We start from the raw sequence: 22,692 nt of genomic DNA, 5'->3' as shown, positions 1-22,692 counted from the left end.
ACGTGAATGCAAAGTTCCCTGTTGCAGTCAGTGCCGTCGCTTCGGCCATGACCAATCGCAGTGCGTCAAAACGTACGCAAATGTCACAGGGCACATGAGAGGAGAAGATGACTCTGACCTTCTCATGGATGCGGATGAATCCGAGGAGGCAGCGAGAACTGCAGAAAAGAATACGCCGCAGGCAGCGCCTAACGACGTCAAGGGGGCGTGGCAGCGACACAGACTGAAGACCAGACCACTGGGTCGAAGCAGGCTGTTGTAGACCCGAAGATTGATGCAGCGGAACTAAGCACAAGTACTGCTATGGAAGCAGTACATGGAAAACCTCAAGAGGAGGGAGAAGGCATGAACGTCGTGCAACCAAGTATGAGTAGTGCTCCAGCAAAGAGGACACACGACAAGGCCTGTGTCGAAGAGGTTCAGCATCTCTCTGCGAGTATCGACGAACCACCCCCCAAATTGGGAGGGCAGCGCCGGCCGACGTTTCGCCCGAAGCCCAACATCCCGCCGGACAAAAAGCCGGCGAAGACTACACCGACGTAGCAAGCATGGCTCCCTTCTGGCTTGACAAGGAACGAGAGGTGACCCACAACGGGACTACGACAACCAGCGTGCTGAGGCTGCGCCAGCCTGCTGCAGAAAGCGAGCACGCCCCTTGGGTGGGCTCGAGAACTCTTGAGAAGGGAAAATTGCTGAGGTTCACTTCTTGGTGTATTAAGGCTGAAGGTGAGCACGAAGCCATTCGGCCCATTTAATTTGTCGCGCACATGGCAGGCAGAAGAGAAGCAGCACTTAAATTTGCCCGTTTATTGTAAGGGGACTGGCAGCGAGGCGGCGTCAGTATCAATTAAGTCGCCTCCTGCTTGATAACGATGTGGACGTAGTGGCAGTGCAAGAGACCAAGGTGGAAAGTGACGCTCAGACGAACCGCATGGTTGAGCCTTTTAGAAGCCATTACAATGTATGCGTGTGTCATTCTGTTGGTACGTCGGGAGGGTGTGCCATTTTAATTCGAAACTCTTTAGGTGTTATTGAAGAATCTGTTACAGTTTTCAAAACCGCGCGCTTTGTGATGTGTGATTTTTCGTATCTTGATTTACAGTGGCGCGTAATGTGTGTGCATGCCCCAAGTAAGGAAAATGAGCGCAAAGCTTTCTTCGAAATGATCCAGCCCTATCTGAAGTCTCCTAGATACATTATTCTGATGGGTAACTCAACTGTGTATGCATGGCCGAAGACAGAGTTACTAACGCGACCATTCGAAACCAGCGCTGGTTACTTTTGAATGCAATTGTCCTGGAGCACAATTTGGAAAACGTCGGGAGTGCTCTGTCAGAAGGTTCCCGTTTGCAGTTCACACATTTCCAACAAGCAAGTCATGCAAGACTTGATAGGGTTTATGCGTCTGCTGGCCTGGTCCCAATGTGCAGTGACTACTTGATTAAAAACGTTGCGTTCAGCGATCATTGCATGGTAATGTTTACAATAGGAACAAAGACCAAAAGGTCGAAGTTCAACTGGGAACTATGGAAATTTAATATAAGGCTTCTTCGGGATGAAGGTTTTGTGTTTATAGTAAAAGAAAAAATGGACTGTTTGCAAACTGGTGATCAGAGGGGCATTATTGGAAAATGGGAGCATTTTAAAGAAGAAATAAAAATGATCGCTATTGAAACAGCGAGTTCGCTGCGCCAAAGCGACAAGGCAGACGAAAAAGAATTTCAGAGCCGCTTAGATTTGCTGCTGAGGTTGGAAATTGCTCAGCCGGGCCAGTACGAAAATGAAATAAAAGAAACAAAGAATAATTTAGAACTGATGGATAAAGATAAATATAAAGGAGCGATGCAGAACGTGCAGAACGGTTGTGGTTTGGCGAGACGCCGACAAAGCGGTCCCTGTGTGACGAAAAAAGATATGAAGTAAAGAACGAGATAAAAGCAATAGAGTACAAGGGCGAAATGGCTCGTGACTCTAACACTATTCAACGTGCGTTTGTTGATTATTACGAAGGACTACTGGGTCACGAGTCACGTGTTGAAGAAGGCCTCGCGGCGGAGTTTTTGGCACTGATGCCTATCTTAGAGGATGAAGTCAAGCTGGGGCTCGAGGCATCGATTAGTGTAGAGGAAATAGAGCGCGCAATCGACGAGTTAAGCTCCGGCAAATCACCTGGTCCCGACGGGCTAGGCGCAGCTTTTTACAAAGCGTTTAAGTCTGACATGGCGCATATCCTAAACAGCGTGATTCAAGAAACATACGAAAAACAGATGATGCATCCGTCCTTCCGAAGAAGTCACATCGTCCTAGTTCCGAAGAGTGAAGACCCGGTTAAGAGACTGTCAGTCAGAGGGTATCGGCCGATAAGTCTCACAAATGTGAACTATAAGATATTCATGGAGGTTCTGGGCAGAAGGTTGCAGAATGTAATAAAAGCTATCGTAGGCCAGCACCAAACGTGCGGGATTAAAGGACGTACGATAACGACAAATATTCAAGTTGCACGGTGCATATTCGAATGCTGCGATACATTTGATAAACGTGTAGCCATGTTGCAACTGGACATGGAAAAGGCCTTTGACCACGTCAACCACCATATTCTGTTTTGTATCCTCGAACACGTGAATGTCGGCCGAGTGCTCTTGGAAGGCGTCAAAATGGCATATGCTGGTTGTACGGCAAACCTTATTTTTAATAAGCAACTGAATGAAAGTATCGCTGCTCCTTCTTCCGTGAGGCAAGGGTGCCCATTGTCTCCATTGTTGTTTGCACTGTATCTCGAACCTTTTTGCGTGAAAATAATATGAAATGAAAGAATGCGTGGCTTCACGATGTTGTCCACTAAAGTTAAAGTACTTGCGTATGCGGATGATATCGCCATTTTTTGCGAAGATAGGGAAAGTCTAACTGAAGTGTTGAAGGACGTGGCTAGGTTTTGCAAAGCCTCCGGAAGTGTGATAAACTGGGAAAAGTGTTTTGATTTTTGGCACGGAAAATGGGATTATGCGCCTGAAGTGTTTGAGAGTGTTCAGTGGGCAACGTCCCCTGTCAAATACTTGGGAGTACCGCTAGACCACTATCGAGAACCTGCAAAGTATTGGGAAGCGGAAACTGAGCGCACACAGGAATGTACGCACAAATGGGGTGGCCGCGATCTTTCAATTTTTGCTCGGGCCACAGTATGTAACCTCTTTCTGGTGGCCAAGGTGTGGTATGTGCTTCAGGCACTGTTTATGTCACGGACCAGCGTCCAGAGATTGCACTGAGTTTTCACAGTGTTCATTTGGGGATCGAGTTGGGAGAGGACAAGTCGCACAAATGTCTTTCTGTCCGTGGGAAAGGGTGGCCTAGGTTTGGCTCATTTGTTTCTTAGGCAACTTGTGTCAAGATTTATGTTTCTCCGAGACCAAAAAGATGCTTTCCTGCGTACGATAATGTAAATCTGGTTGAAAGAGGCACTGCCTGAATATGTTGTATCATCCAGCCCTGTGAAACGCGTACGGGTGCGGGGCTTTCTTTGGGAGGTTGTGCTCGCTTTTCAGTGTTTGAAAGTTCGCTTTTCTGCACAGTATCTTGCTGATGTTAGAAGGAAGCAACTTTATAAAGACGTTATTGACACTATGTTGCCTATACCTTTGTACCGTTCCATATACTGTGTTGGCTCTGAAGGGAATATAATGAAGAGAGCGAAAAAGATGTCGGTGCGGCCCTCAATGAAATCATTCTTTCAGCTGCACACTGGCACACTGGCCTTGAAACCATGGCTACAAGAGAAAGGAATATTTGCCCCATGGTCCCCAAACTATCTAATCTGTAGAAAACTGGAGACTATAGATCACATGTTCCTGCACTGCACAGACGCTGTATTTCACTGGGACGTCTTGCAACGAACTTTTAAAAAGCAGCTTCCAATATCGCCTTATGGCATAAGATTTATATCGGTAGATAGCGGAGACGAAGTGTCGTGGGACATGTTTATGCTTGTCAGCTTACACAGTATATGGAAAAATCGAATGGCGTTTAGGCATGCAGATGAAACTATCCTCCCTGTACCGCATTTCGATGGGGGCGAAATGCGAAAACACCCGTGTGCTTAGATTTAGGTGCACGTTAAAGAAGCCCAGGTGGTCAAAATTTCCGGAGTCCTCGACTACGGCGTGCCTCATAATCAGAAAGTGGTTTTGGCACGTAAAATCGCAAATATTATTATCCTCCCTGTACGAGAGTATTTTATTGAAAATGTGTCTTATGTAAGAGATGTGTTTAAGGCTAAAAAAGAACAGCCGGAATGACTCCCATTAATTGATGACCTCGCCAAACTGAAACGCTTTTAATCCTTTGGTGTGGGCTGGCCAGTGCACCGCTCGCATCTTTTACTTGTAAAGCGATATTAGTGTTTTGTATGTCTTTCATTGTGTCACGTACCAAGAAGGTAATAAAGAAAAAAAAGTCCGCGTGGCCTAATGGATAAGGCGTCTGATTTCGGATCAGAAGATTGTAGGTTCGAGTCCCGTCGCAGACGTTCTTTGAATATTTTTATTTACACTTTGAAGAATATATATTAAGCTGTTGTGCACCGCCGAGACACACTTGTCCGCGTGGCCCCGTCCATTTCCGGAACCGTAGTGTACGGTCGTGTAATGTCGAGCTCCCTTGGAGCGGTGAATGCGGCCCAGCAGGGCCGCAGAAACAGGAAAGATGCACAGGATTCTACGGACTATGACATTATTTTGCCACAACTGCCATCAGGTTTGTCTGTTTTAAATACTGTTTTTCTTCACGGCAGCGTTAAAGCCAGGCAGTTTCGAGCTGAGGACTTCGGAGATACATTGGATCGTCTGGAACTGCTACCCGATGTAGTTGCCTTGGGAGCGTTTCAGGTGAACCACGTGTGGGCGATGACCTTCAAGAGTGCGGAAGGAATGAAGAAGTTGCTCGCCGTAACTGATGTGACTGTGAAGAATCACCGCTGCCTCGTGATAGATCCGAGCACCCATACTGTCCACCTAAGGCTCTATTGACTGCTTTACCACATACAAGATGAAGACGTGCGCGCTGCTCTTGCACCGTACGGCAAAGTGACGGCCGTTTGCAGAGAGCAATGGCGTGTAAAAGGACTCGGCGGTAAGGGCTCCTCGACACGGACGGTTAATCTGCAGCTGAAGGGTAGCGTGACTTTGGACGACCTGCCACACCAGCTACGAGTGTCTGGCATTACGGCCCTTGTGGTGGTACCGGGGAGACCGCCGCTTTGCCTGCGGTGTCAGCGAACAGGGCACATTCGCCGAGACTGCCGTGTCCCACAGTGTAAGCTCTGTCGGCAGTTCGGACATGACGATATCCAGTGCGCTAAAACTTATGCAAGCCTAGCAAGCCAAAAGAGCCGGGAGGACCCCACCGAGCACATTATGGACGAGGCGGACGCGGCGGAGGCTGCGGGAATCAAGGACAGACAACCTACGTCGGCAGCTGTTGAATCTTCCGAGAAGGGAATTCTGAAAAGTGTTGGAAGCGACGACAGTGACGTGGCACCTGTACGAGAGGTTACCGCTACGCCAACGTGCGCCGTCAAAGACGTCTCGGACACCACTCAAGCCTCGCCGAGTAGCGACCGAGAGGACATGGACGTCGCGAACAGCTCGTCTGCGAAACGCCACACACGTAAGTCTCCGAAGGTGACGAAGTGGGCAGCGGGAAGGCACAGGAGCCGCCCAGGAAAGAAAGTTCGTACCGCCGTCCTTCTTTCGAACCAAAGCCTCACATTCCGCCGTATTCCAGTCCGACGGTACCGAAGGCACCCCCGTAATAACGAGGGCGTCGCCCAGCAATGCCTGTATGCGAGGTGAGGGACGGGCTGCAGAGTACAATTGTAAAGTTCGGTCGCTTTTGCCTAGGAAAGAATTGTGCGCGTTCCGAGAAATGGCAGGATGTATGGGTTCGCTCGAACTAGTATGCTTGTTTTTCTTCTTCTAAAAAAAAAGGAAATGGCTTCAAAATCTGGAATAGCGCTACGCATTGGTACGCTCAATGTCCGAGGCCTGGGCGCGAAAAGGCGGCGATACCAGGTCAGCCGATTATGGCAAGAAAATGATTTAGACATTGTCGCTCTACAAGAAACAAAAGAATGAAAGTGAAGAGCGCACCGACCGAATCGTTTAAATATTTAGAGCGCGGTGAAGTGCGTGCGTTTCCCATGCTGTCGGCAGTTCCGGTGGCTGTGTTTTGTTGTGGCGGATGTCTTTAGAAATTGTTCCGAAATCTGTATTTGTTTGTGATGAAGGTCGAATGATTGCGTGTGACCTTTTGCTCTGGGATTCTCAGCGGAGGGTAATTTGCATATACGCCCCAAATAATGAAAGAGAATGCCGTTACTTTTTTTGGAAAACTTGATGTGTATTTGAAATCTGAGCGCTAAATCATCTTGCTGGGAGACCTCAATTGTGTTTGTTTTTCTGACGACCGGAATAACAACTTGCTTTTACGCGATCAAAGTGCAGCTTTCTTGCTCGCAGCAAACCGAGAGCGTGAATTAGAAAATGTTGGTGCGGTGTTTTTCAGTGGAAAGCAGACTGTGTTGACGCATTTCCAACGGCGCAGTCACGCGAGATTAGATCGAGCTTATATATCAGCGAGACTGGTTCCGTTGTGTAGAAGCTATGACGTGAGCAACGTATCCTTCAGCGACCACAGTCTTGTAATGTTCTCGCTCGGCAAGAGAAAAGAAAACCGCCCTTTTAATTGCTACTTAAGTAAATTCAACGTCAAACTTCTGGACGCCGCAGCCTTTCTCGCGTTTATAAAAGAACTTATACGAGAGGTGCTTGCTAGTGAATCCATGGGGTTTATAGCGATGTGGGAAGAGTTTAAACAGGGATTTAAAATAACAGCCATTGAAAGAGCCTCTGTGTTACGCTACAATGAAAAAAGAAAAGAAAATGAATTGCGAAATAAGCTTAACGTAATGTTGTCGATAAAATACACACAGCCAGGAGAGTTGTCAACAGAGATAAGGAATATAATAAATGAGCTTGAAATCATTGATGTCAAGAGATATAGGGGGTCAGTGATACGTGCGCGCTCAGAGCATTTGTGGCTCGGGGAAACGCCCACAAGACGCGCTTTGAGCGAAGAAAAAAGATACGCATCACAAAATGAAATAAAAGAAATCGAATACGGCAACGTGTGTAGTAGCGATAGGAATACAATTCAACGTGCATTCTTCGAACACTACAGAGAGTTGTTAAGCTGCAAAGGAGCGGTAGAAGCTGGCTTTGATAGCGAATATTTGCCTTTAATGCCGAGGCTAGATGATGACATCAAGACAGTCCTCGAGGAACGGATTACGTTGAATGAGATCGAAACCGCAATTGATGAACTGAACCGTGCAAAGGCGCCCGGATCTCATGACCTAGGCGCAGCTTTCCACAAGGCATTTAAGCATGAATCAGCAGCCATATTGAACCGTGTTATAGCCGAGGCTTATGAAGTAAAATACATACCGCCTTCTTTCCGAAAAACCCATATAGTGCTGATCCCGAAATGCGATGACCCTGTAAAGCTGCTCTCAGTACGGTCGTATCGCCCCATAGCTTTATCCAATGTAGATTATAAGATATTCATGAAGGTGTTAGCAAGAAGGTTGAAATCTGTGAGGACATAAATAGTAGGCTCACACCAAACTTGTGGTATAAGAGGCCGGTCGATACTTAATAACATACATGTGGCAAGAAGTATTCTGGAGTGTTGCGATGCCTGGGAAGGAAGAGTTGCTATGATGCAACTAGACATGGAGAAGGCCTTCGACCGTGTTGTGCACAGTGTGCTCTTTTCCATTCTAGAGCGCGTGAATGTTGGAAACATTATATTAGAAGGATTAAAACTGTCTTACGAAGGGTGTAGCACGAACTTATTAGTGAATAAACAACTCTCTGGTAATATTAACTTACGTAGAAGCATAAAACAAGGATGCCCGACTTCGTCACTTCTCTTCGCAATTTACTTGGAGCCTTTTGCTTAAAAGTTATACACAATGAGAAAATACACGGTTTTCGTTTAATGGCCAGTGAAGTCAAAATTCTCTCGTATGCGGATGATGTAGCCGTGTTTTGGGTGGATAAAGAAAGTGTTCGTGAAATTGTTAAACAAGCTCGAACGTATTGCAACATGTCTGGAAGCGCAGTAACTGGGAGAAATGCGCCAGTTTTGGGCATGGCAGCTGGGATGAGAAGCCCAATGTCTTTGAAAATTTACAGTGGACAATCTCTCCTACAATATATCTAGGAGCACCTTTAAACTGGTATGATGAGCCTTCAGAATACTGGAGAGGAGAAGCTGAGAGAATACACCAGAAAACTACAAAATGGGGCGGAAAGAATTTATCCACACTTGCCAGGTCAACGATTTGCAATACGTTCCTTGTTGCGCGAATTTGGTATGTGCTGCAGGTGCTCGCTATGTCACGAACTAGTGCGCAGAAATTGCATAGAATTCTTGCATCGTTTGTATGGAATTCAACATGGGAACGCACAAGTCGTCTCAACTTATTTTACTCACTGAAAGCAGGAGGGCTTGGCTTAGCTCATTTTTTTCTGAGGCAGTATTTCAAGGTTTATTTTCTTGCGGGACCAGCTTGACCCCTTCTTGCGAGCAGTGCTTCAAGTGAAAATGCAGAATGCTCTTCCTGAGTTTATTGTGTCATCGTGTGGCGTTACTGGAGGCGGCTTGTGTGGGTATCTACGCGAAGTTGTACGTGCTTTCAAGATTCTTCAAGTGAGTTTCTCGTTTGATTATCTCATTATAGTATCAAAGCAGCAATTGCACAAAGATCTCCGTGATGTGATGCTTCCAGTACCTTTATATCGAGCCATTTTTTATGTCCGTCCGGGTAAGGATGCTTTAAAGAGAGTTAAAAAAAGATGCGGGTTCGGTCGTCTGTGAAAACGTTCTTTTTTCAACTCCATAGTGGCACGCTCCCAGTCAAACCCTGGCTGCAGGAAAAGGGCTTTTTTCTTCCCTGGTCAGTTAACAGCATTTTATGCCGCCAGCCATCAACAGTAACACATATATTCCTAGACTGTTTAAATTAAGTTTTTCTTTGGGACGTCCTTCAGAGAACGCTGAAAAAAGATTTGCCTTTCACACCATATGGAATTCCTTTTCCTTGCGGTTAACAATGACGGGGCTGTGCCCTATGACATGCTCATAGTATTAAGCATGCATAGCATGTGGAAAACAAGAATGGCTGTCAGACATGCAGACCCTATTGTAAGATCGGTAAGAGAAAACTTCATTGAAAGCATTGCCTGAATCTGAGATGTGTATCAATCCCAGGACGAACAGCCAACATGTTATCCTCTACATAATGACCTAGTGTCATTAAAGCGTGTTTAGCAATGTCGCGTCAACAAGCTACTGGTTGGCGCTTTTAACAGTTTTGTGTTGGTTTCTCTGTTTTGTTTTGTCACATTGGAAATAAAAAAAAAAGTCCGCGTGGCCTAATGGATAAGGCGTCTGACTTCGGATCAGAAGATTGCAGGTTCGAGTCCTGTCGCGGACGTTCTTTGAATATTTTTATTTACACTTTCAAGAGTACATATTAAACTGTTATGCACCGCCGAGGTGCAATTGTCCGCGTGGCCTAATGGATAAGGCGTCTGATTTCGGATTAGAGGATTGCAGGTTCGAGTCCTGTCGCAGACGTTCTTTGAATATTTTATTTACAGTTTGAAGAATACATATTAAGCTTTTGTGCACCGCCGAGGCACAATTGTCCGCGTGGCCTGATTCCACATCCGGCCACCGAGCGTGACGGACGTGTAAATCATGGGCTCCGTAGGAGCGGCTTCAGCGGCCCAGACAGGCCGCGGTAAGAGGATTTCTGCCTCGGACGACGAGTATCAAGTTGTTTTGCCTAGTCTACCAACAGGGCGTTTTGTTTTGAATACGGTTTTTCTACACTGTGATATCAGGGCCCGCCCATACCGGGTGGAAGATTTTCGGGATGTGCTCGCTCAGTTATCGCTCCTGTCGGAAGTGGCTGCTCTCGGGCCTACCGTATGAGCCATGTGTGGGCCGTGACCTTCAAGGACAGCGACACGATGAAAAAGGTCGTCAGCGATGGAGAGCTGCAAGTCAAAAAGGGCCGGTGTCTCGTCATCGACCCTGCCAACCAGGATGTACGCCTGAAAGTGCATTGGCTGCTGCCCAGCGTTCCTGACGAGGTCGTGCGTTTTGCCATCGCGCCGTTTGTAAAAGTCACCGACGTCGTCCGTGAGCGCTGGCGGGTTCACGGCGTGGCTGATAAGAACTCAACAACAAGGCTGGTTACGCTGAAGTTGAAGCCGGGCGTAAAGCTCGACGAGCTTCCGCATCAGGTGAGCGTTGCCGGTGAACTGGCTCTCGTGGCTGTGCCGGGCAGGGCTCCTCTGTGCCTACGCTGCCGCGGCACGGGCCACTTTCGTCGCGAGTGCCGTATTCCACGGTGTGGTGCCTGCCGACGCTTCGGTCATGAGGACAGCCAGTGCGAGTGCACGTACGCTAGCGTGACCGGACCCGTGGGCAACGAGGACAACTCCGCCCTACTCAAGGACGAGGCGGACATGGAAGACACGTCGTCCGCGGCGGGTGAAGCAGCTGACGTCGTGGCAAAGCCGGCGGTGCGGCTTGAACAGGAGGAGAAACAAGTCGCTTAGGCTGTTGTCACAGGACACCAACAAGCGACTGCAGAGGGCACCGCGGCCATGCCGAATGCTGAAGAGAAAACCCCACCTGAGACGGAGGTGACCTCCTGCCTCGTTGAACCTGAAGGCATGGACACCCTTACCGACCCAACTACCCGACCGACGGGGAAACGGCCCCACAACCAGACCGTCAGCCGAACGGCGAAACAGGACGGCAGCGGCGGAGACGAGCCACAGCCCAAAGCGCCAGGTATAAGGAGGTCGACCTTGAAGCTGCGGCCAAACATTACGGTCGATCCATGGCAGGCGGGTAAACCGCTTCCGTAATTCCGTGCTATCTAGTTCGAGTGGGGTTGGGGGGTTGGTGAGTGCAATGGCCGTCAGCCTGAGCGCTAGTTTTCAGAACCTTGCCAGGAAGGGGGGCCCAAGTTGCACTTGAGTGCCCTTTCCGGAAGGTCGAGCTGCGTCTCCTTTAGAGGCATTCGACGTGGTTATCGGCGCACCTTTGTGAACGCTCATACTTGTGTAACTGTGATAGGCAGCACTCTACCGTGTAGCCATGGCGGTTAATGTCGAAGGAAGGCTACGTGTAACTACGTTAAATGTACGAGGGCTCAGTGCAAGAAGACGGCAATGTCAGCTAAGTCGTCTCCTCTTGGATAATGACTTACATATAGTAGGAATCCAAGAAACGAAAATTGAGAGCCAAGAGCTAACCGACAGAATGGTGTCCAATTTTAGAGCTCACTTTGACGTGTGCGTTTGTCACGCGGTTCGTGGATCAGGCGGCTGCGCTATATTCCTAAGAAATAATTTTGGCATTTGTGTGCAGTCAGTGTTTTCGTGTGAAACTGGGCGCCTCTTAGTGGCTGATTTTTCTTTTGTGGATGTGGATTACCGTGCTATTTGTATCTATGCGCCGAATATTGAAACGGACCATCGATCCTTCTTTGAGCGTCTTGAAGCGTACGTAAACTGTTCCAAGGTCGTAATACTGCTGGGTGATTTTAACTGTGTTTGCTATGCTGAAGACCGAGCAAAATGTTCAAGCGGTCGTGATAAGAGTGCCGAATTTCTAAGCGCAGTGGTGCATGATTATGACCTGGAAGATGTGGGCACTGTTTTTGCCAGCGGTACTCGCCCGCGATTTATCCACTTCCAGCGTGATAGTCACGCTCGATTAGATAGATTATACGTGTCAGCCGAACTAGTGCCCTTATGTTGTGAATATGATGTGCAAGCTGTAGCATACAGTGATCACTGCTTGGTAACTGCCACGTTCGGGAATGGACAGAACAAGCGGCCCTTTAACTGGAATCTTTGGAAAATGAATGCGCAGTTGTTGAATGACGATCCTTTTGTCGAAGATGTAGCGAAGGAACTATAAACCTGACTTTAGCTAAGCCATTAGGCTTTGCCATTCAATGGGGAGAATTTAAACAGAAAATAAAAACAATGGCCATTGAAAGAAGCAGTGTCATTCGCCACAACCTGAAACAAGCAGAAACAAACTTCGCCAGCAACTGCAATTTTTTATTAGCATGGAAAGTGTCGAGCCTGGTGTGTATGTTAACGAATTAAAGGAAGTGAGAACTGAACTGGAAAGAATGGATACTGAAAAATACAAAGCAGCACTAGTGAGATCAAGATAGGAGAAGTTGTGGGCGGGAGAAACTCCAACGAAACGAGCTTTATCAGACGACAAAAAGTACGCTTGTCGGAAAGAAATCCGCCAGCTAGCTAAAGGCAGTCACATTACATCCGACAAAAATGACATCAAGCAAGGGATCGTCGACCCCTTTAAAGCAATTTTAGCTCATCCGCTGAATCCTAAATGTAGCTACCAGAATGAATTTCTCTCACTGATGCCAAAGCTCGATGAAGAAGTCAGGACACGGCTGGAACTGCCAATTAGCGTGAGTAAGATAGAGTGCGCAATAGACCAGTTATCCATCGGTAAAGCACCTGAGCCAGATGGCTTGGGGGCCACTTTCTATAAAAGCTTCAAGTCTGCATTGGCCCGTGTTCTTCACGAAGTTATCAGCGAAGCGTATGAGCGAAAAAGATTGCCCTTGTCATTCACAACCTCGCACATCGTGCTAATTCCGAAGAGTGATGACGAGGAAAAACTTTTGTTGCCAGGGTCATATCGCCCGATAACTCTAGCCAACGTCGACTATAAAATATTCATGAAAGGTTTGGCCAAACGACTGCAAACTGTAATTAAAACATTGGTAGGGCCGCACCAGACTTGTGGCATTAAAGGCCGCAGCATTGCAACGAATGTACACACGGCTCGAAGTGTGCTTGAGTGCTGCGATGTGATTGGCGATCACGTCGCGATGATGCAGATCGCTTTGTCAAAGGCTTTCGACGTCGTCTCGCACAAGGCTTTGTTCTGCATAATGGAACATTCGAACGTTGGCAAAGTCATAACGGAAGGCGTCATGATGGCGTACAGAGAATGCTTAACGCGCATCATTGTTAATGGGAACTCACCGATAGCTTTCCCGTGCTCTCGTCGGTGCGGCAAGGAAGCCCGCTGTCGCCCCTTCTATTTGCTGCTTATCTCGAACCACTCTGTTTGGCGATCAGAAATAACGAGCGCATAGCAGGCTATCGGCTGCAGGCAGCACACGTTAAAATTTTGGCATATGCCGACGATATCGCGATTTTCTGCACAACCAAAGCGAGCATTAAGGAGGCAACGACTGTCGTTGAAAAGTTTTGTGATTCAACTGCAGCCCAGATAAACTGGGATAGGAGTTACGGCTTCTGGCATCGTAGTTGGAAAGACACGCCGGAGACCTTTTATCGACTGAAGTGGTCGACGTTACCAACGCAATACTTGGGTGTGCCTCTCGGAAATTACCGTGAACCTGAATCGTACCGGCTAGATGAAGTGTCGAAAGCAAAGGAAAAGGCTGACGGGTGGAGAGGAAAACAATGTTTTCTAGAGCCACTGTTCGTAACCTTTTTTTAGTTTCTAAGATATGGTACGTTATGAATGTGTTGTGTGCTGCGAGGGTAAGCGTACAAAAAGTTCACCGTGTTTTCGCTATTCTCATTTGGGCCTCCACCTGGGAGAGGATGAGTCGAACGAACTTGTTCCTGCCGGTCAAGATAGGTGGGCTTGGTTTAGCTCATTTGTTTCTGCGACAAGTCGTGTCACGCTTTGTGTTTTTACGGGATCAAAACGATCCTTTTCTCTGAACAGTGATACAGGTACGGCTGTGTAGACAACTTCCAGAATTCATTGTTTCGACTGTTTACAATATGCCAGGAGCAGTGACTGGTTACCTACGTGAAGTGGTATGTTCATATAAGATGTTGAAAGTACGTTTTTCACAGCAATACCTGTCCACCGTTACCAAGAAAAAACTATACAGAGATCTCGTGGACACGATGTTCCCTCCACCTTTGTACCGTTTTCCGCAACGTGGAGGCCCAGGACAAGACGTTCTAAACAGACTGAAAAAAATGCCAATACGGCCGGCAGCTAAATCTTTTTTCTTCCAATTGCACACAAACACACTTCCCGTTGAGACCTGGCTTCATGAGAAGGGTATTTTCATCCCCTGGAGCGCCGACAGCTTATTATGTAAAAAACCGGAAACAATAGAACATGCATTCTTAGATTGCTGGGACGCCATCTTTCACGGGGATGTTCTGCAGAGAACATTGAAAAAACAGTTAACCCTGGACCCTTATGGAATACGCTTCTTACCGATTGATAACGCCGTGGATGTACCGTATGACCTTATTATGATCCTGAGCCTCCACGCTATGTGGAAAACTAGATTGCAATTTCAAAACGCAGACATTGTTGTTCCACCGGCTAGGGAAAACTTCATAGAGAGTCTTGTGTGTGTGAGAGATGCTTTGAAAGCGCTGCCTGATCCACCAGAATGGATCTCCTTATTTGATGAATTAGCGTTGTTAAAAAAGATTTTAGTACCGTGTTGGCCAAAGTGTGGTCCACACGTTTTATCTTTGTAAACCTTGATTGAGTACATCGAAGTGGGGCAATAAAGAAAAAAAAAGTGGCTTAATGGATAAGGCATCTGACTTCGGATCATAAGATTGCAGGTTCGAGTACTATCGCGGACGTTGTTTGAATATTTTTATTTACACCTTGAAGAATACATATTAAACTGTTGTGCACCGCCGAGACACACTTGTCCGCGTGGCCTAATGGATAAGGCGTCTGATTTCGGATCAGAAAATTGCAGGTTCGAGTCCTGTCGCAGACGTTCTTTGAATATTTTTATTTACACTTTGAAGAATACATATTAAACTTTTGTGCACGGCCTAGGCACACTTCTCCGCGTGGCCTAATGGATAAGGCGTCTGATTTCGGATGAGAAGATTGCAGGTTCGAGTCCTGTCGCATACGTTCTTTGAATATGTTTATTTATACCTTGAAGAGTACACATTAAACTTTTGTGCACCGCCGAGGAACACTTGTCCGCGTGTCCTAAAGGATAAGGCGTCTGATCTCGGCTCAGAAGATTGCAGGTTCGAGCCTGTCGCAGACGTTCTTTGAATATTTTTTATTTACACCTTGAAGAGTACATATTAAACTGTTGTGCACCGCCGAGGCACACTTGTCCGCGTGGCCTAGAATTCCACTTCTGGCCACCGCAGTGAACGGTCGCGGAATGTCTTGCTCGCCAGGAGCGGTTACAGCGGCCCTTGGCCGTGGTTCCCGGTCAACGGGAAAGCCTTCTCCGGACTACCAGATGGCTCTGGCACAACTTCCTTCAGATGCTAGTGTTTTGAACACTATTTTTATCCACGGCGAAGTTAAAGCATGACCTTACCGTGTTGAGCACTTCAGAGACGCGCTTTCAAGTCTGATGCTGCTGCCGGAAGTGGTGGCCCTCGGGGCTTATCAGATGAATCATGTGTGGGCCGTAACTTTTTCGAACGAGGCGGCAAAAGGAAGATACTTGCCACTGAAGCATTTCTTGTTAAAGAACATCGATGCGTGGTCATTGACCCGTGCAATCAGGGTGTCAGGCTCAAGCTCTTCTGGCTGCTGCACGGTGTTCCTGATGAAGACGTACGAACAGCGTTGGCACTGTTCGGGAGAGTGACCGAAGTGACGAGGGAGAAGTGGAAAGTACAAGGCTGCAACGACAAAGGAACGACGACACGGTGTGTGGTCCTTAAACTCAAGCCCGGAATGACTGCGGACGACCTACCACATCAGCTTCGGGTCGCGGAAGACCTGGCTCTCGTCATTGTCCCGGGCGGAGCACCCCTCTGCCTCCGGTGGCGTGGCCCCGGACACATTAGACGAGAATGCCGGGTTCCACGCTGTGGGCTGTGTCGTCGCTTCGGCCACGAGGAGACCCAGTGCGTGAGAACGTACGCCAACGTTGCTGGTCCTGGCAGGAGCGAAGACACATCGGAGCTCCTTATCGATCAAGAGGATGCCGAGGAGGCCGCTAAGAAAGCAGCTGAAGGGGCGGACGCTCAGTCTACATCTCTGGAAATGAAGACCGAAAAGGTGAACTCGGAGGGGACTGATAAGGGCAACGTGCCGGATTCTGCGCCTCCACCCGCCAAGGTTCAAGTGAAGGAAAGTGGTGTTGAGGCGACGAGTGCGTCTTCAAATATCCAAGCAGCCCCAACCACCACGGTTGACGAGACAGTCAGCATCTCCGAGAGCATGGACATGACTTCCGATGCTAAGGGTGCCGGAAAGAGGTTGCGCGACGATGTTGAGGACCGCAGCCGAGACTCCGACGGCGCGGGTACCGAAAGACCGGCAGTGAAACCCCAGACAGGCCGACGGTCGACGTTGAAGGTCAAACCCAACGTGCCGCCAGACAGACGGCTGCCACACGGGCCACCTCCGCCTTAGCGGAGGTAGTGTCCCGGAAAGAACTTCGAAAACCCGATCTTTGATCGGGAATGGGCCTGCGACTACGTTGGTTGGCAGTCGTCGGCTCGAAAGAGAGGGCCATGTTCAACGAGCATCACTGCATACCAGAGTCCGTATGTTTCCTAAGAAAAATTGTGTAGGGGCGTACCCTAAATATAACTAAAACAATGGCAGACACTATTAACCTCACCAGTCCGCTTCGTTTGGCGACATCAAACGTCAGAGGGTTGTCGCAGAGACGAAGACAGTGTCAGATAAGTCGCATGTTACTTGAAAAAGAAATTGATTTGATGGCTGTCCAAGAAACAAAAATTGAATCTGAAGAAAAAACGGCTAGATTGGTGGAAATTTTCAGAAATAAGTACAATGTATGCGTTCGCCACGCGAGTGGTACTTCTGGGGGCTGCCTTTTGTTTATTAGAAATAGCATTGGGATAACAGAGCAAGTTACTTCATGTGAGGGGGGGCGTTTGCTTATTTGTGATTTTTCTTTTTCTGGATTGCTGAATCTGATTTCTGAATCTGCAGCGGTGGCGTACAGGTAGAACACCCGCCTCGCGTGCAAGAGGTCCGTGGTTCGAATCCCGGTGCCGGTAATTTTCCACCGAATTTAAAAAAAAAGATCCGCGTGTTGATAAAATTGCACAAACAGGCCTGGAGTGTGGCCTGATCCCGGTGACCAGAACCGGTAACGCACTGCCTCACCAGAGCAGGATTGGCCACCCTGGTGCAGTACTTGGCCACAACCTCCCATATGAACACAACAATCAAACCCCGGCCCTCAGTCCCCAGCAGCTGCGAAGCAACTGACCACGGCGGCGGTCAGGCCTGCGACGCTAAGAATCACTGGCTCCGGACAGGCCGCCATTGAAATATGAACCTGGCAACGTTTAACGCTAGAACGTTATCTAGTGAGACGAGTCTAGCAGTGCTATTGGAGGAATTAGAGGGCAGTAAATGGGATATAATAGGGCTCAGTGAAGTTAGGAGGCCGAAAGAAGCCTATACAGTGCTACAAAAACGGGCACGTCCTGTGCTACCGAGGCTTAGGGGAGAAAAGAGAACTAGGAGTCGGATTCCTGATTAATAAGAATATAGCAGGTGAAATACAGGAATTCTATAGCATTAAGGAGAGGGTGGCAGGTCTTGTTGTGAAACTTAATAAGAGGTACAAAATGAAGATTCTACAGGTCTACGCCCCTACATCCAGTCATGATGAACTGGCAGAACTTTCGAAGTTAATCAACAAGCGTAAGACAGCTGACATAAGGAAATATAATATGGATAGAATTGAACATGCTCTCAGGAACGGAGGAAGCCTAAAAACAGTGAAGAAGAAACTAGGAATTGGCAAGAATCAGATGTATGCGTTAAGAGACAAAGCCGGCAATATCATTACTATTATGGATGAGATAGTGCAAGTGGCTGAGGATTTCTATAGAGATTTATACAGTACCAGTGGCAGGTTGCAGGTTGCAGGCTGCCATTATCCCTCAAGAGAAAAGTATATAATAGCTGTGTCTTACCAGTACTCACCTACGGGGCAGAAACCTGGAGGCTTACGAAAAGGGTTCTACTCAAATTGAGGACGACGCAACGAGCCATGGAAAGAAGAATGATAGGTGTAACGTTAAGGGATAAGAAAAGAGCAGATTGGGTGAGGGAACAAACGCGAGTTAATGACATCTTAGTTGAAATCAAGAAAAAGAAATGGGCATGGGCAGGACATGTAATGAGGAGGGAAGATAACCGATGGTCATTAAGGGTTACGGACTGGATCCCAAGGGAAGGGAAGCGTAGCAGGGGGCGGCAGAAAGTTAGGTGGGCGGATGAGATTAAGAAGTTTTCAGGCATGGCATGGCCACAATTAGTACCTGACCGGGGTTGCTGGAGAAGTATGGGAGAGGCCTTTGCCCTGCAGTGGGCGTAACCAGGCTGATGATGACGATGATGATGATGGATTGCTGTGGCGGGCGGTTTGTGTATACGCCCCTAATAATTCTCGAGAACGTGAAGAATTCATTGTTTATCTGAGGTCTTTCTTTCGGCGTGAAAGACACGTTCTAGGCGACTTCAATTGTGTGTGCCGGCCGATAGATCGATTGAAAAAGCAACTTAGCCAAGATAAATGTGCCGCACTTCTGCATGAAATTTTGTGTGATGTTGACCTTGAGGATGTTGGGAGTGTTCTTGGTTCTTACAGTCATGTCCAATATACGCATTTTCGAGGACACAGCCACTCAAGGTTAGACCGCATCTATGTTCCTGTTCACTTCGTTCCGCTACTTTCTGAATATGGTGTAGAATGTATCAGTTTCAGTGATCATTGTTTGGTAATGGTTACGATAGGTATGAAAAAGAAAGAACAGAAATTTAATTGGCACCTGTGGAAACTAAACGACAACCTTTTGCAAGATGAAGTATTTCTTAAAAGAATAAAAGAGAAATTAGACGTTGTTCTCCTTGAGGATGCAAAAAATGTTGTAGAAGCTTGGGAGATGTTCAAAACCGAAGCTAAAACAATTGCTTTAGAGAGAGCATGCGTATTGCAGCAGAAACAAAAGCAAAAGGAAAACCAACTGCAATGCACGTTAGCATACCTGTTGAACATGGAAAGCGGCGCGCCTGGTATATTTGCACATGATATCAAAGAACTTAATGCGAAACTTGAAGTGATTGATGAAGAGAGATATCGTGGCGCGGTTTTAAGAGCACGCGCTGAACGTGTATGGCTGGGTGAAACGCCCACCAAGCGAGCTTTAAGTGATGAGAAGAGGTACGCTATGACCAAGGAAGTAAAAGAAATCGTTTATGAAGGGCAGCTTACAAATGACGCTAATGACGGGGAAATGATAGAACGCGCTTTCGTTGACTACTATAGCACGCTGCTAAGCAAGAGGACAAGCGATATCTCAGCGTTTAAGAGGGAATATTTACCTCTGATGCCGAAAATTGATGGCGAACTTAAGGACGCCCTTGAGAGGCCGATTTCTGTAAGAGAAATTGAAAAAGCTATAGATGACCTTTAGTGTAAGGAAATCGCCTGGACCGGACGGACTTGGGGCAGCGATATATAAAATTTTCAAGGTTGAAATGGCTGAGGCTTTGCACCGCGTCATAACCAAGTGTTACGAACAAAAATGGACGCCTCCTTCTTTCCGACAGACACACGTATTACTGATACCTAAATCAACAGACCACATCAAACTTCAATCCGTAGAGGCCTACCGGCCAATAAGCTTAGCAAATATTGCTTATAAAGTATTTATGAAGGTGCTCGCCGATCGCCTTCAGAGTGTAGTGAAATCCCTAGTAGGTGCACATCAGACATGCAGTATAAAAGGCAGGACTATATTCACAAATATACATATAGCGCGAAGCATACTTGAATGTTGCGATGCGATGGGAGATCATGTAGCTATGCTACAACTAGATTTGGCCAAAGCTTTTGACAGGGTGTCACACGAAATCCTGTTTATGCTTCTTGATTATGTTAATGTCGGATCAGTCATTTTGGATGGGGTGAAAATGATGTATGATGGTTGTACCACAAACTTAATTATTAACAACAAACTGAGCAGGCGGATTGCAGTAATGTCTAGCATAAAGCAAGGCTGTCCGACCTCGGCCTTGCTTTTTGCACTTTATTTAGAAGCTTTCTGTTTAAAGTTACTACATAGCCATAATATTCGCGGGTACACATTCCTTGGTAGAGAAATATAGGTTTTACCTTATGCCGACGACATAGCAGTGTTCTGTCGCGGTAAACAGAGCATTGCAGAAGCTGTGAGAGAAGCCCAAGCTTCTTGCAATGCTTCCGGTAGTGCCATAAGTTGGTCAAAATGTTTAAGGTTCTGGCACGGGAATTGGCCAGATGCACCTGAAGCCATTTGCAAAGTGCAGTGGAGTGTATTACCAGGCACTTATCTTGGGGTTCCGCTCTGTGCCTACAGTGAGCCAATCGAATACTGGACGAGCGGGAGAGACAGAATGATAGAGCAAACTAACAAATGGGGAGGCCATAACTTTTCCATGTTTGCTAGGGCCAAAGTATGCAATATTTTTTTTTTGTAGCTAAAGTGTTCTACGTCCTGCAGGGGCTATGCATGAGCCGATCTTCAATTCAAAAAATACACAGAGTGTTTGCTGAGTTTATTTGGGGTTCGGTGTGGGAACGCACGAGCAGAAGTAATTTGTTTCACACATTGCGCAATGGGAGACTAGGTTTAACACATTTGTTTTTCAAGCAACTTGTGTCGAGATTTGTTTTCTTCCGCGACCAAAGCGACGGGTTTCTGCGAACGGCAATCCAAGTGAGATTACGCGACGCTTTGCCCGATTTTGTTGTATCGTCGCACACAATCAAACCGATGGCACTAAAGGGCTATCTGCGTGAAGTTTCCATGGCGATACGTCTTCTAAACGCTCGTTTTTCGAAAGACTACTTGGTTGCAGTGTCACTAAAACAATTGTATAAGGATCTTGTCGAAGTGTTTGTACCTACACCAGTGTATCGTTCTATCTATTACTTAGGGCCTGAACGAGATGTTTTCAAACAAGTCAATAATATGCCTGTACGAACTAACGCAAAATCATTCTTTTTCAAACTGTATACCGGCACACTGCCTGTTAAGCCGTGGCTAAGAAGTAAGGGCTTGTTTGTCCCATGGTCAGACAACTGTCCTATATGTAACAAGGAAGAAATTGTCGAACATATTTTTCTTGACTGTCACGGTGCCCGCTTTCTTTGGGGCATCCTGCAAAGAACATTAAAAAAGGAGCTTCCTATCAATGCGTTTTTGCCATGTGCTGAACCTGACGGTGTGCCGGTAGACATGTTGATGCTGTTGTGCATGCAAAGCGTGTGGCGAACTCGTATGGCTGTACGAAATGCTGATGTTCATGCGAGGTCAGCAATGTATTATTTTATTGAGAATGTTAATTATACAAGCGAAGTGTTGGAACTGCTAAGTGATCCACCAATTGGGCTTTCGGTGTTGGACAGTTTGGCTTCGATGAAGCCATTTTAACATGACACGTCAGTCTTACTAACGGCTAGACGTTTTAACACTCGTTTTTATTTGACAATATTTGTATGTACTTGCCAATCCGGTAATAAAGAAAAATAAAAGCCTCGGTAGCGCAGTAGGCAGCGCGTCAGTCACATAATCTGAAGGTCGTGAGTTCGATCCTCACTCGGGGCAAAGGCGGCGCTTTATTTTTGCTCCCTGACGCGATGGTGCACTCATATTTAGGCATTATACTGAAAGTATATTCCAATCTTATGCGGTGTAACTGCTCCACACTATTTTACTTTCTGAACTTCGTCTAAAATAGCAGTAAGGAGATTGGACACGTCTTGTCGTGCGGCGTGTCTGCCTCGGTAGCGCATTCTACTTCCGGCCACCGAGCGTGACGGACGGTCAATCATGAGCGCCGTTGGAGCGGCGATTGCCGCCCTTGCTATCTGCGGTAACAGGAACCAAGAAGGAGAAGATTACTCTTTTGTTTTGCCACAACTGCCAACAGGACGGATCGTCACCAATACGGTATTTCTGCATGGCGACGTGCGAGGACGGCCTTACAGAGTCGAAGATTTCAGGGGCGCTCTCGCTCTTGCCGGGATGCTGCCGGAAGTTGTTGCACTCGGTGCCTGTCAGATTAACCATGTCTGGGCGGTTACCATGTCCAGTGCAGACGCTACCAAGAAGCTACTAGCCTTGAAGGAAATGACAGTAAAGGGGCGTCGCTGCGTCGTAGTGGACCCACAGGATCGGCAAGTGAAGTTACGCCTTCATTGGCTTATTCTTGGTGTAGCTGATGATGACGTGCGTACAGCGCTTGCCGCTTTTGGAAAGGTGGTAGACGTGCAGCGTGAGCGTTGGCGCGTTCCGGGAGTCCACGACAAGAACTCGACCACCCGGACGGTGCTGTTGAAGTTGAAAACTGGGGTGAAGTTGGAGGACCTACCCCACCAGGTACGGGTCGCTGGAGAACTTGCACTAGTGGTTGCTCCGGGTCGCCCGATGCAGTGCCTTCGCTGTCAGGGCTCTGGACATGTTCGGCGAGACTGCAAAGTGCCCCGGTGCACGATATGTCGGCGATATGGACACGAAGACGGTC

The 22,692-nt window shown here is 47.4% G+C and overlaps 5 non-coding genes across 5 annotated transcripts; all 5 read left to right on the top strand.

The window, feature by feature from the left end:
- Positions 1 to 4,446: 4,446 nt before the first annotated feature.
- TRNAR-UCG (transfer RNA arginine (anticodon UCG)) lies at positions 4,447 to 4,519 on the top strand. The gene has a single exon. It is a non-coding gene; the product is annotated as a tRNA-Arg (tRNA).
- Positions 4,520 to 9,480: 4,961 nt separating this feature from the next.
- Positions 9,481 to 9,553, top strand: TRNAR-UCG (transfer RNA arginine (anticodon UCG)). The gene has a single exon. It is a non-coding gene; the product is annotated as a tRNA-Arg (tRNA).
- A 70-nt stretch (positions 9,554 to 9,623) lies between these two features.
- TRNAR-UCG (transfer RNA arginine (anticodon UCG)) lies at positions 9,624 to 9,696 on the top strand. Its single transcript has one exon. It is a non-coding gene; the product is annotated as a tRNA-Arg (tRNA).
- Positions 9,697 to 14,856: 5,160 nt separating this feature from the next.
- TRNAR-UCG (transfer RNA arginine (anticodon UCG)) lies at positions 14,857 to 14,929 on the top strand. Its single transcript has one exon. It is a non-coding gene; the product is annotated as a tRNA-Arg (tRNA).
- A 6,771-nt stretch (positions 14,930 to 21,700) lies between these two features.
- TRNAM-CAU (transfer RNA methionine (anticodon CAU)) lies at positions 21,701 to 21,773 on the top strand. Its single transcript has one exon. It is a non-coding gene; the product is annotated as a tRNA-Met (tRNA).
- The last annotated feature ends 919 nt before the right edge of the window (positions 21,774 to 22,692 follow it).

The sequence above is a fragment of the Dermacentor variabilis genome, chromosome 3 (genome assembly GCF_050947875.1).
Source record: "Dermacentor variabilis isolate Ectoservices chromosome 3, ASM5094787v1, whole genome shotgun sequence".
NCBI classification, from domain to species: domain Eukaryota; kingdom Metazoa; phylum Arthropoda; class Arachnida; order Ixodida; family Ixodidae; genus Dermacentor; species Dermacentor variabilis.
Note: the sequence above shows the minus strand (reverse complement) of the source record. Positions and strands in the feature narration are given on the sequence as shown.